The following is an 18,792-nucleotide window of genomic DNA, read 5'->3' as shown; positions in this document are numbered from 1 at the left end:
ACTGCAGTCCTAGTAACCCAGGATTTTAAGCTATGAACTTCATGGGCACCGCTTTAGAGAATGCACACCTCACCTTGCTGTGGTTGCTGGACCCCTAGCAATTATTCATGGCTGACTTCTAACGACCATGGAGGCTCTGTGGTGGAAGTGGGTTGTCCACAGTGACCACGTAGGCCCAGGAACATTTGGGTATTTCCAATGTGGAGACCTGGCTCAAGCCTATGCTTAAGGGAAGGTAAGACAGTCCATATCGAGGATGAATCCTCCTGTTTCAAGTCTCTAGGGGCCTTTGCTTAACTGTTTCAACTGCAAAATGCACACTTAAAAGAGAAAGACCTCCTGGGTGGGGGTGTGGGGTGGTGTGGTGGGAGGGCGATGCCGGGGAAGCTGTCAGACTCATTCAACAGCCATCCCACAGAGGAGCTCCGTGGGCCAAGCCTGAACCCTCGGAGAGGTGGCACTTCTCCCTTTGGTGCTCAGTCCCTTGTCACCAGAGCTCATTATCTGCTCAGTGTGAGTCACTGTGCCCCACTCAGCGGCCCCCACACCCTTTAGCTGAGTAGGCTCTGAGAGCCTTCCTAGTAGGAGGACACGGAGCAGGAAGGCCCCAGGCTTAGGCCTCCTGGGACTTAGGGAGAACACTGGCTTTCTCCTTTTTCCCATTTTGAGACACCATAGAAGGAGGGAAGGGAGAGGGAGCAGGAGAGCAGGAAGGGGAGATCTGAGCTTCAGAGTAGCAGAAAGGGTCTGGGAGAGCAGGTGCCTGGGTCACAGAGACCACAGATCTGTGTGGACTCTCTTTGTACTGATCACTACAGCCACTGCCTTGTCTCCTACCCTTTGTCTTGGTCGGGTCTCACTTGGCTGTCCCCAACATGCATTCCCTCCCCTCCAGCCTGTCATCCCTCTTTCCTCACCAAGCTGCTCTTGATCTTTCTCCAACCCCACCTTCTTGTCCATTTTAACCATTAATGCGGGGCAGAGGCCCATGTCCTCTCCTGCCTAATCCCACTGCTTGCTATCTGTCCCAATTAGGCCAGTGAAAGCACATGTCTAACAGCAGATTCTCACAAGTGTTGGTCATTCTACTGGTGTCCACCTGCCTAATGGAAGTATCCATCCTCCTGTCTGTGCCCTGAGACCGGGAACTCCTGGGACAGGACTATTCTATCCAACTCTGCATCTCAGAAGCTGACATATAGTTAAACCAGAGGCTCGTAACAGGGGCAGTTGTGCCTCCCAGGGACACTGGGTAATGTTGGGAAACATCTTCTGGGTTAGAACGGCAGAGGGATGGTACTGGCATCTAGTGGGGAGGCCAGAGATGTGTCTGATGCTGCAGCCCACAGGGCAGTGCCCCCACTCCATCCACAACAAAAGATTATGGCCCCAATATCAACAGTGCCAAGGTTGAGAATCCCAGCCTAATCCCTTGGTGGTTACTCAAGCAATGTTTGCTGAATGAATACATTATGGAAAATGCTGTGAAATATGGGTTGCTTACCATCTGCCACATACTGAACTGATCGCTTTCTCTGTCTGTCTTAAATCTTCCCTTCACCCCATAAGGTTTTAATCACCGTGAGCATGTGGGTGTATCTTCCCTACACCCTAGTCCCCCTAGGTCTGGCACTGTGCCTGGCACGTTACAGGGGTTTCGTACGTGCTTGAAGAAGCTGAAGCTCGGGGAGGTCATCTGATGGAGAGTGGCCTGCTGGGGCTCTGACCCTGCCGTGGTCTTTCTGCAACATCACACCAAACAATAACTGCCTGCAATTTCGAATGTCTTTTACACCTGCAGGTTCACTGACCTTCAGAAATGCAGGTAGAACAAGTTTTATTCAACCCCTTTAGTAGTGGGGAAGTTGAAACACGGGGGTCCCAGGGACTTGGTTTAAGTACTGCAGGGAGGTCTGGGTGGGTCTTCCTGGACCTCAGTCTTTTCAGAGGAGAAAACAGGTGGGCAGGTAGGGAGGGGGGGTGGAATTGGCACTTTCTCTTCCACCAAGACTTCTTGATGAGAATCTAAAGTAAGCCTGTCTGGGTCAGTGGTTACTGTGTTGGGGAGCTTTGTCAGCTAACTGGGGTATTATCACATTTCCAACCTCAACGAAGTGAATTAGCAAGACTCCTGAACTTGAGTCAAAGATCTGTGGACAGACGATCAGGGCTCGGTCACTATTTAAGTGATCTTGGCCAAATTCCTTAAACTTGCCTCATCTAATTTTTCTCCTTGGCTAAGTGGAGGTAATGCTGCTGGCAGGCATAGAGGAGATGAAGCTTGGAAACGCTTCTCGAGGTAAGAGCCCTAACCAGTGCTCTGGACTGGGTGTGATGGGTGACCTTTACATTAAAACCTGTTTTTTGGCTACATTCAGTGAAATAAGCCAGACACAGAAGGACAAACACTGTAGGATTCCTCTTCTGTGTGTCTCTGGTCAAAGCAGAACGGCAGTCTAGGACTGGGGGCAAGGGAGATGATGGGAACCGACTTTCTGCTTGGGGTGGTGAAAATCCTGGACAAGGGTGGTAGCAATGGTTGTACAATGTTGTGAATATACTTAATGCCACTGAATTGTATACTGAAAAATGGTGAAAATGGTGAATTTTATGTGATTTTATTATCACACACAAAAAAGAACCAAACATGGATTCCCAGTTTTTCAAAAGGATTTGTGTGTTTGGCCTCATCAAATCCAGTTCTTAACCCAACTTTTCTTTTACAGAGGAGGATGTCAAGGTAGAGAGAAACCAGATGACTGGCTCAGGGATGCATGCATACAAGGATGGACCATGAGGAAAATGGGATCCAGGATGTGTCAATTCCATCTTGCTGCTTTTTGGTCATTGTCCCAGGTAAAGCCTTAGCTTTGGGTGGGTGGCTGGTGGTCAGAGAAGATGCCCTTTTCACTAAATAGGAATCAGGGCAAAGGTAAAGTATATTCTCAAAGTTTGGAAACCAAGCAGAATCAAGTCCTTGGGACATCCATGCACTTGCTGCTGGAAGCAAAGTGTACCTGTTGCTGATCAGATGAGTGACGGCAAGACAGGGAGCAGTCCCAGAACCACTAGTGTGTCTACTCCAGTGTTGGAGGTGATCAAGTGCTTGTTGAGAGAATGCACAGATAAGCAAGCACATTGCATGGAAGAATCTGGTGTCACACCAACTGCTGATTCCCAGATTTGCCACCTCTTCTTGTCAGAGACCTGAGTTCAGGTCACTTTCTCTTCCTAAGCCTCAGTTCCCTCATCTGTAAATCAGGGATAATAATGTGCATAACTCACAGGCTTGTCTTGAGAAGTAAGTATAAGATGTGGTAAGTGTTCAACAAGATAATGACTATCATAATATTACTGGCAGTAATAATGGATGAAACAAGGATTTTATATTTGAGCAAGAGTCTTCTCTGTTAGATCCATGTCAAAGCTTCAGGTCTCCGAGGTGCTTCCAGGAGAGGGGGGGCTATGTGATATTCAGAGATGGGGCAGGTGGGGGACCATCCAGGATCTCATTTGACCATAACCGTCTGTGGTGGTGCAGAGAGAGACTTTGTGTGATTTCGGGGCATCCCCGATACATAACTCTGCCCAGCGTCAGGGTCCTTATGTGTCAAGCAGGCATGGTGTTCCTCTTCTTCAGACTGTTGCTGTTTCCACGGGAGAGACAATCTGCCCAAGAGTTTTGTGAACGGCAAAGTGGTGTGCAGCATGAACTAGAGTCACATCAGGCACTGAGTTAGGGGCCAGGCTGTAAGCCAGGGCCTGTGTGCCTCTGGGGTTCCATGCTTGTGATGGGAAATGTGCTGGGGGCCTGGGTGAGATTATCTCTTGTGAGCCACTGGGCCCTGAATAGCAAGGTCTCCAAACTTCTCAGAAGAAAGGCTATGCCTACTTGCAAGACAAGTCTATAATTATAATTTTTGATTTAGAAAATAGCATGACTCAAGCTTGAAGCGGTAGGCAATGTGGGTAGTCATGTCTTGGTTTCTTTCCCAGAAAACCCTCAGCTAGGTACAACACACCTTTGATGGATGTACAGTAGAGTTTTTTCTTTCTGTGATTTCAAAGACCTCATTAATGCATTCAGAATATTAATTAGTTCTATTTTCAGCCATGACAAGCTGAAACTTTTCTGGCTCTTTCCCCCTCCTAGTGACTTTCTTTACTGGCCATCCTCAGCTTCGGTCATATTAACACAGCAAGGCGATAACACTGGGGGAGGGGAGAAGATGAACAGAGAGAGAGGGCCCACGGGGCATGCTTTAAGAAATTAAACTCAGAGAACAGCCTAGAAGACCGCTGTTATGATCAGGGTTACAGTCAGCCAAAACTCAGGGAGCTGAAGTAAGCAGCTGGATGTCAGAGGGACTGAGGGCCTGAGGGGCGGGGCGTGTCAGGTACCCGCTTGTGCCCTGGTCATTGCACCGCAACGCAGCGGGGGCGGGGAGGGGCTGGAGAGGACGCAGAAAGTGGCATGATCTAAATGAATGGCTGGCAACAGAGACAAAGTAGAAAAGCACCCCAGACAGTCTGGGTTCGGCTGCTTAAAATAGGCAAAGACATTCTTTGGCTAATGTATAATCACCGCAGGGATTAATGCAGCGCTGCTCCTTGGGGTTAATTTATACTCCATGAGCTCCTATTTGATGAGATTTCTAAAATGCATAAGAGCACAGGGCTCGTTAGGGACTTTCATAAAAGCCTGGTTCGGGGAGAAGAGAGGGAGCCGGTGCCACGATGCCGGCTCAGAATAACCTGGGCGAGTCTGTGGCTGGGGGCAGGTGCGGAAGTCTGCTGCTGACCTGCCTGCCTGGGGGCCTTCACTCCTAGTCCCGCTCAGCACTGCAAGGAAGCAGCATGGGTGGAGAGCAAAGACGGGGCGTGGGGGGGGGGTGCTGTCCTTGAATCCCAGGCGAGTGGGGGCAGGAGGGATCCTGGAGAGCTTATCCTACCCTCCACTGCTGCCTGTGGCTGGACAGATGGGGGAGACCGAGGTCTGAAGGGGTGAAAGCTCATGGTTCAGTGCTTTTTTCTTCTTTCCCTCTTCTGGATACAACCCAGCCCTCTGCGCTTGTCCAATATTCCTGGCAACTTCCTTTTACTACTGTTTTGCTTAGTCAGCACTGATCCTAAGTTCTCGCTCTGGAAGGAAGATGTCACTCAGTATCTTCCATTCACTCAGAAGGAACATACAGCCCACCTTCTTGCCTGGTGTTGTGTTCAGCTCTGGAACATGCAGCTGCAGATCTCACCCCGTTTCCCTTCAGAGGACTGTCGGGAGCAAGGCAGCATTATAAACCAGGACTCCTAAGCCTCCTGCGAGCTCCTGCTCTTCAGTAGGTTGCTGCTGAATAATGAAGGGATTTCCTGATTGGTTTGTCTCTTTCTGTCCCCGTCTGTCAGTTCAGGAAACATGCACCCACAGATTAATCTTCCAGAAAACAGCTCTGGTCATGCAGAGCCCTCCGTGGTTCTCATCGTCTTGACAAATCCCGCACGCCTAAACCCCATTTGGATCACTTATCCCTCACATCCAGACAATGCAGAGCTCGAGGTCGGTTCTAGAGCCTGCTGTCTGCTATTACCTTCAACAGGAGCAGCGGATTCCTGTTCTCCCCTGCCCAGACTTCCTTCCCGCTGTCTGCTTTGGGGAGCCACACCCACTTTTTAAGGCTCTCCTGTCACATCACTGCCCCCAGGAAAACTTCTCTGAACGCTTTCCAGAGAAAGAGTCCCTCACATCTCTGAACCCTTCTCAGAGACCTTTCCAGTGGTTGGTTTTGTAATTCCTGCAAGTTTTAGCTCATGCTCAGCCTCAGACACCGCAGTTTACTCATCTATAAGATGGGACATTAGTGATACCCAGCTCACCCCTTGTGAAGACTGAGTGTGGAGTTCTATACGCTAGCAGGTCCACTGGGTCCAGAGATGATTGTTTCTATCGCTGTCATGGCACTGCTCGATAGAGCATCATTTCCATTTCTTGTTAGACTCCATAGCACCGGAGCTGTTCCTTCCATGTAAGTGAGACCTGCTACCTGATTGATCAGGGAACTGTATTACTCATTCACTGAACAGAGGGGTACTGATTGCTTCTAAGCTACCAGCTTCTGAGAATACAGTGGTGGAGCCACAGGCCTGCCCTCCCGCAGCCCATGGTCTGCTGGGGAGGCACAGACACAGATCAGGCTGCAGTAGCACAGGGGTCAGAGAGGGACAGGAGCTGACAGGGTCCCACGAGTTCAAGTGAAGGGATTCACTGTATTCTGGCTCATCTCATGGGAACGTCAATGGTATTTCTCTTCCCTAAACAGTGCTTTTCTTCCCTAAATCTTGGCCAAGACTCTAAAGTTGAGAACAAAGGGATTCTAAACAATGAAGGTGGAGAGCGGGGGAGGAACTGCTAAGGGTTGGCCCTCAAGTCAGGCCAAAGGCCTTGGCCCTTCACTCCCCTGGAGGCTATGAATGAACCTGACAGCGGGTGAACAGGGAGAGGGTTGCAGAGGAGAGTGCCAGGACTCTGTGCACCTGGTGCCCTCCCCACGGGTAGGCAGTGTGGGTACAGGAGGGAGGGTGGGCTTTTCTGAGTATCTGAGTGCTTGGTCTGGGATATTTGGGGGAACTAGGGGTGGTAATGGGGTGTAGGGCGAGTGATGCATGGAGCCTGAAGAGCAGGGAAGCCAGCTGTGAGCTGTCTGGCCACGGGCCTGGAGTGTATGAGATAGTCAGCTGTAAGCCACGGGCGAAGGGAACATGATAAGCCACAAGCCAGAGATGGCATCACCCAAGCTAGGGGACTGTAGTTAGAGGCCCCCAGTAGATGTACTTCCATGGGGATCCCAAAAGAGTTGCATAAGGAAAGGGGTAAGCATTGCATCTGCCACACTCACAGGACCTCCAGTGTTAGATGACGACTTCAGGCATTGGACAGTTCCTGCCCTTCACCTCTCGCCACAGGAGTACCCTGGCTCCTCCCATGCCACCCTGCAGCACCCAGAGGCAGCCTGGAAGGAGGAGAGAAGGTGAGATAACAAAATTTCATTTTCTGCAGTGGGCCTCTTAGCCCGGGACAGGAGGACACTGGCAAGAAGAATATATATATATATATAGAGAGAGAGAGAGAGAGAGGGAGAGAGAGAGCGCTTTAACTTATTTATTCGGCAGAGAGACACACAGACAGAGGGAACACAAGCAGGGGGAGTGGGAAAGGGAGAAGCAGCCTTCCTGCCGAGAAGGGTGCCTGATGAGGAGCTCAAACCCAAGACCCTGGGATCATGACCTGAGCCAAAGACAGATATTTAACAACTGAGTTACACAGGGGTCCCAAGAAGAGGTTTTAAATAAGGTGAGGCTTCAGGCTTTGGTGTTAGGCTAAACTGCTAAGTTTTGAAACTGCAAAGTAGGAGTACTTGGTAGCACCTAAGAGTTGTCTGGAAAGTCAGAGTTCTTCCTTCTCCAGATCTGGGGAAGTGAGATTCAGACCAGCAGTGTCAAGGCATGGATGGGGAAGAATAAAGCTGCCCTTTGAGCCAGGGTCGAGGATCCCCACAGAATGACTGAGTGACTTGCTCAAGTGGACACAGGAAGGAGGTGTGAAACAGGGTCATAAGCCAGGAACGAATTCTAAATTCTTCTGTCCTTGGTAAGGAGACAGGACCACACAACTCCCAGGGCGAAAGCCACTTGCTTTTTCCAGGCTCAGCATAGAACCTGGTGTTGACCTCAGTATTGGAGCAGAGAGAGATTGCAAGGGCTCTAAATGGCAAAACACAGTAGGCGCAAAGGTTGGAATGTGCTTTGATGGGAGAGTCCTACGGCTTTTGGTCCCTGAGGTCTGCAGGATCCCTGCCCATAGGAGGGCTCCTCGGGGTCTCCTGCCCCTGCAGAGGTCTTTCCTCTTCAAGGGAAGGAGCTGGGTGGAGGTGGCTCCTTCTGGGGAAGGATTTCCAGGGATTTTCTAGCACTTCACTCAAGTGCTTTCTGGCACAGCAGGACCAGTTGACTTGATACTGTTAAGAGCTCAGTGCTCGAGAGCCCAAGTGTCAGAGTCTGGGAGAGTAGAGATAGAAGGCAGAAGGGCCATGAAAGATGTAGCTGAGTGTTCTAATCATCTCGGCAGTGCGGAGTCAAGGGCCGCACATAGAGGTGGCTGAAAACCAAGGCTTCAGACAGCGTGGGCAGGAGGGGGGATGAGGGGAGCGGCTCCCAGCCTGGGGGGCCAAAGCCACTGCTGGGACGTCTGAGCCAAGCTGCAGGGAGGGGCTCCCTGGGGGAAGAGAGGTAAGTACAGGCCTTGAGGACGAAGTGGGGAGGCTGGGAACTGAGAAGAAAGGACAATATAGAGCAACATGGAGGGAAACCCAAGACTCTGGAAATGCAGAGGAGTATAGTTTAAACTGAGGAACACAAATAGGTCTCAGGCCAGGCAGCATGTTAAAATCACTGGGGGGAACTTTAAAAAAAATAGCAATGTCCAGGTCCTATCCTAGATCAATTAATTCAGTGTTTCGGTGGTGGGACCCGAGTATCATTGTTTTTATTTTTAAAGCTCCCCAGGAGATTTTGCTTTGCAGCAAGTATTGAGAACCAGATTGGATGAGTGAATCTGGGAAAGCTTCTCAGGAGGACAGAGTGTGCCTTGGGCAGGAGTGGGAGCTAGGTGAGGCTTTCCTGGAGGAAAGATGAGGCAGAGTCCGGAGGACATGGCAGGACATGTAGAGGGAGGACAGGCCATTCTTTGTGAAAGAAGAGTCCATGGTGGGGGCTGTGGGTCGCTGGGACTACACCAGCCCAAGGTGAAAGCTTCTGGGAAGTCATGGGCACATGTCACAGCATTTGAAGCTAGGGATGACATCCTCAGTGTGTCCGTGGGGAAAGAAAATGGTGGGTAAACACCCATTCTGCCTGTCCCTCAGAGGGAAGGTTGTGGAAGGAGTTCTGAACACCTCAAATCAAGCTCCTGTTTGCCACAACACTATCCTTGAAAGGCACCTTGACATTGGCTTTCCCCTGTCTTTGTCTCATTCTCCCTGAATCCATACTCCTCCTTCCCGGAATTATCTCGCAAACAAACTTCCTTCACTGCAGGCTTTATTTTAGGCCATTTGGGGGACCCCAATGGGCCTCAGGCAACATCCAAACATTGTTCTCAAGGATCTTGTGGACCCTGATAAAGAAGTCAATGAGCACAGAGGTAAACACAACACGTAAGACACATCCAGGGATCGGCCTCGAGGAGATGAAGGAGGGGTGCCAGGACCCATCTTGGGGCATTATGGAAGGCTTCCTGGAGGAGGAGTTATCTACAGGAAGATCTGGAAATCAGGAAGCTACTGGCCTGCCAACAAGCATGTGTGGCTATAGGGTGAGCAAAGCGGGTAATGTTGAACGTCAGTGCACAGAGTGGGGGATACACCAAGACTGTCTGCACCCAGAGTGACATCGACAGGGAATTGGGGGTCAGCAGTGCAGAGCTGGAGAGCACCATTCGGTGGGGGGAGGGTGCTGTGCAGAGCTCGACAGGAGCCAGCTCATGGGTGGCTTTCTTGGCCACAGGAGGGGTTGTTATACCACCACAAGGGACTCAGGCAAGATAACAGTCCCGTGTATGAGCTGTTTGTGACATGTGAGTTTCAGGTGTCTGGTACAGGGCCTGCCCCAGAAATTGCCTCTAACACAAACATTACTTGTCATTATTTAATCTTTAGGGTCCTTCCCCCTGTTCTCTGTGCCTACCCTCCCTCTTCTTCCTTCCCAATTTTGTCTTCAACCTTCATCTCTTTTTTCTACTCTCTGGAAATAACCAGCTGCCTTCAAGTACTTAGCAAAGGAAAAAAAATCATCTTACCCAGAGAGAAACTAGTCAGAATGCTGTACATTCTGCCACCTGGCTCCTGGCTCCTTCAAAAGCAAGGAGGGGTTGGCGGAGAGAAAGAAGGTCTGTCTCCCGACAGGTGGGTGACATTTTATGGGGAATAATAAGAGGATTTCTGTCAAGCAGGCATGATGGGTCCTAACGATGTTTGGGTGTTTATAGTTGTGTGAGTATAGGTCATGGCAGAGTCCTGAGGCAAGTGAAATTTCTAGCTGCTGATGGGGGATGGCAACCAGTGTTTTCAGGTAGGACCGGGAAGATGCTGAGAGTAGACGGCCCGATGCTCACAGGTGCTCATCGAGGGTTACTCTAATAATTAGTTCATCAGTTCTTTCTCTTTCCCCCACCAGAAATATCAACTCCAGGGAGCAGTCACCCTTCTTACCCATTCACCATGGCTGTGCCCAGTCTAGAACCACAACTGCACCTCATTTGCTGGTTAGGATTTTCTCCTGGTGCTGGCTTTTAGGGCTGGTTGTACACATCTGCTTCCCCCTGCTCCTCTGCTCAAGACAAGAGGGACAGCCCCACTCAGGAAGGGAGGGGCGCCATGTTTCTTCTTAGCTCTGTACCTCCACGATGGCTGACATACTCTCCCCGAAACTGGTCAAAGCCGCGGGATCCCCTCTCACTAAGGTGGGTTTGCACTGGCTGTTTAGGGTTAGGAACAACGCCAAGAAAGACCCCGGTGTTGACTACTTCTCCACCCACTTTCCCTTGGGGGTGGTTCCATTTTCACATTAGGAGCCAGATGCCTACACAGGTTTCAGGTGTCGCATTCTGACAAGACTCTTTTCAGAGGTTCCTGTGGCTCTCTCCTGCAAAAGAGGAAACTTCCCATCGACCCCTTCATTTCTCTGTGGCTGGAATTGGGCCCCAGGCCCATCCCTGCACCAGTTGCTGGCAAAAGGGAGGAGGTGATGGGGATGGCTCAGGCCGGCTCTGCTCAGATCCGTCTGCAGGGAATTGTCACTAGGAACTCCTTAGGCTCCAGCTGGACCCGCTGGAATCAGAATCTCTAGGATGGGACCCAACCCACGTCGTTATTGGGTAGCTGGCAACTCGGGTGCTCATGGAGCAGGACCTGCTGGTGCTGGCCCCCTGGGCTGAAAGGTCCCCCGGGGAGGGAGCCAGGGGGACGGATGCGGCTGCCAGCTCTCCTGCTCCAGCTGCGGTCACAACAGTGATGCTGCCCCTAGTTCCACCGCAGCCAACTCTGGCCAACTTTGTTCTCACTCGAACACTCAGCCAGTGTCTGAACTTCACTGCTTCTTAAACCTTTTGAAGTTCACTTTTGGGCATCAGACCTTAATATTTCATGTTCATAGACATCGTCGCTGTTTCATTCAACACGTTTTTATCAAGGCCCTGGAAGGGGTTCTGGGTTCACGACTGGGAACAAGGGACACGGGGAGGCTGGAGAAGGGAGCTTTGCAACATTCTGAAGGTGAAGATTCATTTCATCATTTTATAGTTGAGAAAAGCAAGGATCTGAGAACTAAGGGACTTGCCAGCGGCCACGGGGCCGGAAGGGCAGAGCGGGGGCTGGAGTGGGGGGGCCTCCTTTCCAGGGCTGTTTACTGCTCACCCACTCCCTTTCCTGCGCTTCCCTAAAATCCTCCACAAGTCTCCTTCCTTCTTCCTGACACCCAGGTGCTGTGCTGATAGAGAGCTGGGAGAAAAAGGAAATAAGAAAGATGACATTTTTAGAGGCAAGACAGTCTAAAAAAGAGTTTCCCCCCCCTCTCTTCCTTTGTAGGTGAAGTAAAGCAAGTTAAAGGCTATGTGGGGAAATGATTAAGGATCAGTTAAGAATACTTGCTTGATAGACTTATTATCATATGATCTCCCTGATATGAGGAAGTGGTGATGCAACATGGGGGCTTAAGGGGGTAGGAGAAGAATCAATGAAACAAGATGGGATTGGGAGGGAGACAAACCATAAGTTACTCTTAATCTCACAAAACAAACTGAGGGTTGCTGGGGGGAGGGGGTTTGGGAGAAGGGGGGTGGGGTTATGGACATTGGGGAGGGTATGTGCTTTGGTGAGTGCTGTGAAGTGTGTAAACCTGGCGATTCACAGACCTGTACCCCTGGGGATAAAAATATATTATATGTTTATAACAAATTTTTAAAAAAATAAAAAAAAAGAATACTTGCCTGATTTTTCCCATCCTCCAGATGTCTGTGTACCAGGAGAAAAAATGATCTGTTAACAAATAAAAATAACAAATAAAGGAAACAACCTTAAGCTTCAGTCAGAGCTCTGTTGCGCTCATGCTCCGTAGCATCTGGAAAGTGGGGATCTCTGTAGAAATAAACTTGAGGCCACGGGGGGCTTGGTCTGGTAGGTCTTCTTTGTTTATGGAAGTACTTGAACTTTTGTAGAAAGTTTGTAATTCCTTAATTCAAAATGTGAATTTTCATTCACTGCCTATCTGAGTCTGGGCTGTCGTGAACTTGAATTTTCACTTTATCTCCCCCGGGGCTGTGTGTGTCATGGAGTTTAGCATATTATAAATGGGCAGGAAACATTTCCTAGCATGGAGGTGGGTGGTTGCTCTGGACCTCAGCCCCTCACACATTCCCAGCTTACTGGCACCTTCCTTAAACCCTTCCAAGGCTCTCTGTCCTCTGTCCCCTGCCCCACCTCCCCCAGCCCTGCTTACAGCCCCCTGGGAAAGATGTTCTTCACCATGGATTCAGAATCATTCTACTTTAAAGAATAAACTGTTGGATGTAGCTCATGGGTGCTCCTCCCATGACAGTCTGCAGAGTTACCGTGAAAAGCACGTTCTGTGAACTCTGGGAAGCAGCTGCTGGGTCACCAGGGCGTAGCCTGGGGAGGGAACACTGGGCTCCACAGTGTTCTGTGAGGTTATGGCCAGATCTCCACTTTCTCACCTAAAAGTTGGTGCTTCTCCTCCCCTGAATTACTGCCCTCCATGGGTTTTCTGCATTCCCCAAAGAAACTAGTTGCCCTCAAATATTTGCTTCAGAGCCTGCCTCTGGGAGAAGACGAAGGAAGACCCCGCAGGCTGCGGCTCATGCAGGCCAATATGCGGCGTTATCCCCGTGATGTCTTGATCTGGTTTCAAGGCCTGGTCTGAGTGAGGTGCAACATGGCACAGGAAAAAGGTTATGAGGGTCATGGGCTCGCCTCTCTTCTAGGTTTCTACCTTGCTGGGTCATCTTGGACTTTTTGCTCAGCCTCCTAAGCCCATAGGATTCATGTCAAGGCCCCCTTCTCCAGAGGGTTTGCTTGTGTTGGTGAGTTCTGGGGAGGAAGTGTCCAGTGAGCCTTTGGTGTGAGGCAAATCCCTCTGCTCCTGGGTGGCAGCTCCAGACTAAGCCTGTGATAAGGACATGGGACAGTGTCGGCTGAGAAGAGCTTCTGAGGGTGAGCCCCAGTAGAGGCCAAGCAAAGAAATCCAGCCCCTCTTCTGCCCCCCAACCTTCTTCCACTGTCCTAAGTGGAACAGGCATAGCCACAGCGCACGCCTGGGTCTCCTGTGGCAGTCAGGGAGGGAAAAGAAAGAAGCCAGACTTTAGGGCCAGTGGGGAAGCAGGACAGAGAATGCTTCCCTGAAGGCTGGGTAGGGAGATGAGCAGAGGAATGTCCAAACAGCTGCTCAGGAAGAGAGAGAAGCACCAATTAAACAAGTGAGCAAACAAATCAATGTGTAATTACAAATTATGATGTGATCTAGGAACACGAAAGGGGAGCTTCACGGAGGAAGTTAAGCAGGATCGAGGGCACGAAGGATGAGGGGGAGCCATCGGGGCCCAGGCTTGGCTGCGCGTTAACCCGGGGTGGGAATTCCCCAGTTTGTGCAGTGAGCAAGCTGAGCCCAGATGCTGGGGCGGCAGAGCCCACGGGTGTTAGAGCTGGAGTTTGTCTTGGGGTTTCCTGTTCTTCTCACCCTCCCTGCGTTTCCTCTAGAAGGTGTCCTGTCGGACAGATGCAGACACGGAGGCTCCACGCCTCCAGTCTGAGAGCACGGCGAGGCTCACATGGCTTTGTCACACATCCTGCCTGCCTCATCGCCAGGCCCTGGCTTTCTTACCCGCAGCCTGTTCTGCTACTATCTTCTCTCACCTCCCAGAGCTGTTTCCTCTTTGGTCCTCAGGAGTCGGAAAGGCGTGGAGGGGGATGAAGATGGGCGGCAACACGGGGCGCCTCACTTAGAATGCAGCGGGGACCCCGCAGGGCATGCTCTGCTCGACCGCAGGTCCCGCTCCTTACAGCCCGCACCCCCAGCAGGTGGGGGAAGATGAGAAATATCTAAAGAGAGGGCACATTTCGCATAGGCATTTTACTTCTGGTCTTTCTCTCCTGTCCTAGGAACAGGGCACTGACCACCACTGGCGAGCCAGTGAGGTCCCACCACGACCTCCAACTCTTGTTCTGCTCCAGTCAACTTCTCTTCAGAACAATCCTCCCAATTTCTTCCTAAAACCTCATAAAAGCTGACCTTCCCTTTGTCCCTTCGGACTTGCCCTCAGTTCACTATAGTTTGCTCGTCCTGAATTGCAGTTCTCCGACTCCGGAGTGAACTCATTTTGCTGATATAATAACCGGCTGCTTTATTTTTAAGGTTGGCAGATGTCACAGAGTTAATAATAACTATCCCTTCCTGAGAGCCTGCTCAGAGCCCCCTTGAGTATTTCTTCTCACTGAATCCTCGAAGAACCTGGATGGGGAGTTATTGACAACATATGTTAGCTTTATCTCTTGTGCATGCAAATTGTAGAAGTGAAGTCACATTAAATTAAACCCCAGAAAATGGGGTGGGGTTATTATGGAGACAAACAAGTGTCTCATGCAGCCCAGGAGCAAGATCAGCAAACTTCAGGGAGGGTCTCAAAATACAACCTGCAAAGCTGAGTGCATTTTCTCCCTGTTGGACCATCTCTGCTCTTCTTTGAGCATCTCCCTGTGTGCCTCATGCCTGCCTTTCTCTCTCTCTCCTCCTTCTCCGCCCCCCTCTCTTTCACCTGCTCTGCACCCCACTACAACCAACATGGTAGCATCACAGCTGTCCCAAGCTTCCACATGACACATTCAGTAACTCAACAGACCATTTTCTCTGTTCCAATTCGGAACACCCAGGGGAAGGGAGCAACCAGCTGCAGCTGAGGGAAATGGTCATGAAAAACCGTGACTGCTGCAACCTCCTGCAGGTGGGGTGGCGGGAAGGGGGCGGCACGCAGTCCTTCCTGGAGAGTGGACCAGGCAGAAATGGCAATAGGTGTCCATCACACTCACTACACAGGGGAGGGAACTGAGCCCCAGACAGGCCAAGTTGATAATGTCACACAGGTAGTCTGCTAGCAGGATAGCGATTTGAACAGGTGACTGATTCCCCGGAATGCTTCCTTGTGTTGTCCCAGAGTTTCTCACAGTGTGGGACATACCCCAAAGTTGGTATTTGAGATAAGCTTTGGTGCTGCATGAATGGACATTTAAGCTTTAATGTATATTAGAAAAATAATCAGCACTATAAAACCATAATATAGAATTTCTTTTATAAAAAGATTGTAAATGATAAGAAGGAGCCAGTTAAAATATACATTCAGTAAATCATAGTATAGATTGCATAGTACATAAATAGGACAAAATTCGTGATGGTCATTTGCACAGGACTAAATATCAGCAGGGGTATTTTCATTCTGCCACTGAGACTTGTTTTTTCCTGTAAGTCCAAGGACCTCATCATATTATTCTCTAATTCTGCTGTCTTATCTTCTCTCAATAGAAACAAAGTGTAGGGATTCAGTTATCATTTCTGCTCATGTTTCCAAAGCAAAACAATAGAAATCTATTAGGTGTTTCTGTTTATCTGTCATAGATAGCTTGTGCCCCCCCCCCCCCCCCGGACAAACCTTATGCAGAGTTCATCCCTCACAGGAAAGGTTTGGCTTGTGTTGCCAGATGGGGTGCAAATATAACTTTATGTTTTCAATTGAATTAAGCATGAGAACCTCCACACTTCTCAGAAAGTCCAGAATCCCATATGAGGTCTCCAGAGTCAACCCTGAGGATCTGCACTGTCCATGAGGCCAAGTCTGACCATGAACTGAAGGGAGAGGGAGAACTGGGAAGCTGGACCTCCAACTGCTTCTCCTGTCACCATCAGAAGATGCTGCCATCAGGAATTTGTAACCCTTGTCATGATGGCTCCCTGGCTAGTCCAGATCTCCATGGGAGTCACTGGGGTGAACACTGCAGGGGAGCTGGAAGTGGTTGTTGGAGAAGTGGAGTGTGTTGACAAATCTGAAGTGGTTTCCATGTGTAGCTCTTCTGTGGTCCCAGACAAGCATCTCTCTTCTTCCCCTTTCTGGGTTCTTGCTCAGGACACTAGTCCAGTCCTTCTTGTTGTTATCCTCAGGATGAGAATCCTTGGTGTCCTTATCAGTCAGAAGACTTTGGCTGGGACTATCCCATTTCAACCCAATAAGTTTCTTTAACCTTTTCTTTTCTTCCTCTTCTTTCCCCTTTCTTCTTTCTTTATTTCAAAGATTTTATTTACTTATTTGACAGAGAGAGACACAGTGAGAGGGAACACAAGCAGGGACAGGGGGAGAGGGAGAAGCAGGCTTCCCACAGAACAGGGAGCCTGATGTGTGACTTGATCCCAGGACCCTGGGATCTTGACCCTAGCTAAATGTAGATGCTTAATGACTGAGCCATCCAGGCACTTCTTTTTATTTCTAAATGGGGTGAGAGTTTAAGGTATTTTCCTCCAAGCTCATTGTGCAAAATGGCCACTTCCACCCCAGATCACTGAGAACTTCGAAGTCTTTAAAGGGAGCTCTAGTCCAACTCAGTGAAAATCCATTCACTGAAATCCAACTCCATCGTTGAACACTTTAGTAAATTGCTAAAACTCCTGATTAACCAAACACTTGTTTTAATGATGTGTCAGTTTGAAGTGTTTTGTGGGGTGTGTGTGTGTGTGAGTGTGTGTGTGTGTGTTTGGGGAGGAATGGGGGGTTCCTCAAAACTTGTTAACTTGGGAACCTTGGTTGACTAGTCTTCATCTTCTCAGAGCAGCATTTCAAGAAATTTTTTATTGAAGGGACTTAAGAGGTACAAACTTCTTGTTATAACATAAATAAATCACAGGAATGTAAAGTATAGCACAGGCAATGTGGTCAATAATATCATAATACACTTAGTGTGGTGCACATTTCATAATGTATAGAACTGCTGAATCAGCATGTTGTACATCTGAAACTAATTTAATAGTATATGTCAACTATACTTTGAAAATAAAAAAAAATAATTAAAAAAGAAATGTTGCATTCATTTGAGGTTCAGAGCTAGTGGGCAGTTCAGTCTTCGTTTAGCCCATTCACTCCATGGCCCTTTCAACACTTTGCTTCAGCTTCTAAATAAATCTGTACCAATTTGATAGGTTAGAAATAAAAGAAACCCCTCAGCTGGATGGAGACTTAATAAACCCAAATCATGGAATGAAGACTATGTACTCTACAGTTTTCTTGTGAAATCATGATCCTATGTTTGAGAGGGTATTGATATATGAAGCTGGATGAGAATTGATCCCAAATGTCAAATTCTTTATGCAAAGAAGTGTCAGTTGAGTATGACCCATTCATTTCGTAAAGGTAACTAAGTAAGCACCTTGGCCATGTGAAAAGAATATAACACAGTCATTTATTATCTGTGTTTTACAGTACACACTTCCCATCACCACAGAATGTTGATTCCTGGGGAGGGGTGAATCCACCTGCTGGGAGGGTCTGCAGCCAGCATTTCCCCCATTGTGGCCAGCAGCCGGTGTCACTCACAGGTCACAGACCCCATTCCTGCCAAGTCCAGAGAACCTTTAAAATCTTTTCAAGCCTTTGTTCCAGGCAGTGCAGACCAAATGCTGAGTTTTGGGAATGGGATAAAATCTCTCTGCCATCTTAACTTTGGTTCTGCTAGATTATAAACTTTCATGACCTGGTTCTGTTTGCTGATGTTCTTCCCCACTGTTCCACATTCCATTTTTCATGCTGCTCTAATGGTTGCTTTCTGGCTTCAGAATATGTGTACCTATTGCAGAGAATTATCCGTCATTCTGCCAGCCTTTGCTCATCTGTCTGAATTTACCTACAGAGGGTTTATGGCTCTCTTTCCCCATATTCCTCGCTTGTTCCTGAAAAAGCAGACCTGTCCTCCTCCTCCAGACCAGTGTGGGAACAGCCTCGTTCAGAAAACTCCCCTCCTTTGGTTTTACAAAATGTTCATTACCAGTATGTTTTAGCAATGCCCAACACCAGAGGTCTCGGACACTGCTAAGCCCTATCCTTGGCCATAGCCTACAATTTGGATTCCATTGTGCTCCAGGCTCCAGAACTTTGGTATTTCCATCTACCAAGATGCTGAAGTAGCAGATTACCTGCCTCGATGTCCAAAGAGTCCCCTTAGGGGTAAACAATCTTAGGAGACAGGAATTTATTTTCTGGTCCTGTAGAACTACCCACATGCCCTGGGAGATCTGTCCTTCTGGAAAGATCATGAAAGTCTTCAAAGCTACATTCGAAGTTATTTCTTTATAAAATCCCAATGCTTTATGCATTCCTCCAATTTGGCCTTTCTTGCACTGTATTTTAATCATACGTGTGTGTATCTTATCTCTATGCTCTCATACAGACTGAGAGACCCATTAGGGAAGAGATAGTTTTGTTCACCCCTGTGTCCTGAGGGTAAGTCACAGTGCCCACTAATTAGTAGGCAGCACAGTGTACAGGACAGAGTCAGGCTTAAGCATAAAATAGCTCCAGGTTCCAATCCCAGTATTGACAATTTCTGGTTATGTAGTTGTCTTTGAATTGCCTGGGCCTTTCAAATAATCTGAATAGGTCACGTGGATTTAAGAAATTAAGTAGAGTAAAACATTTTCATA

At 48.9% G+C, this 18,792-nt stretch overlaps 1 long non-coding RNA gene across 1 annotated transcript in view; it reads left to right on the top strand.

Annotated features, from left to right (window-relative positions):
• The window catches only part of LOC131826376 (uncharacterized), a 95,717-nt gene that overhangs the window by 46,785 nt on the left and 30,140 nt on the right, over positions 1–18,792 (top strand). Inside the window, exon 3 of the long non-coding RNA XR_009351556.1 lies at positions 2,727–2,856. This is a non-coding gene — a long non-coding RNA (uncharacterized LOC131826376). The remainder of the gene's footprint in view (positions 1–2,726; positions 2,857–18,792) is intronic.

This window comes from Mustela lutreola, chromosome 3, assembly GCF_030435805.1.
Source record: "Mustela lutreola isolate mMusLut2 chromosome 3, mMusLut2.pri, whole genome shotgun sequence".
NCBI classification, from domain to species: Eukaryota; Metazoa; Chordata; class Mammalia; order Carnivora; family Mustelidae; genus Mustela; species Mustela lutreola.
Note: the sequence above shows the minus strand (reverse complement) of the source record. Positions and strands in the feature narration are given on the sequence as shown.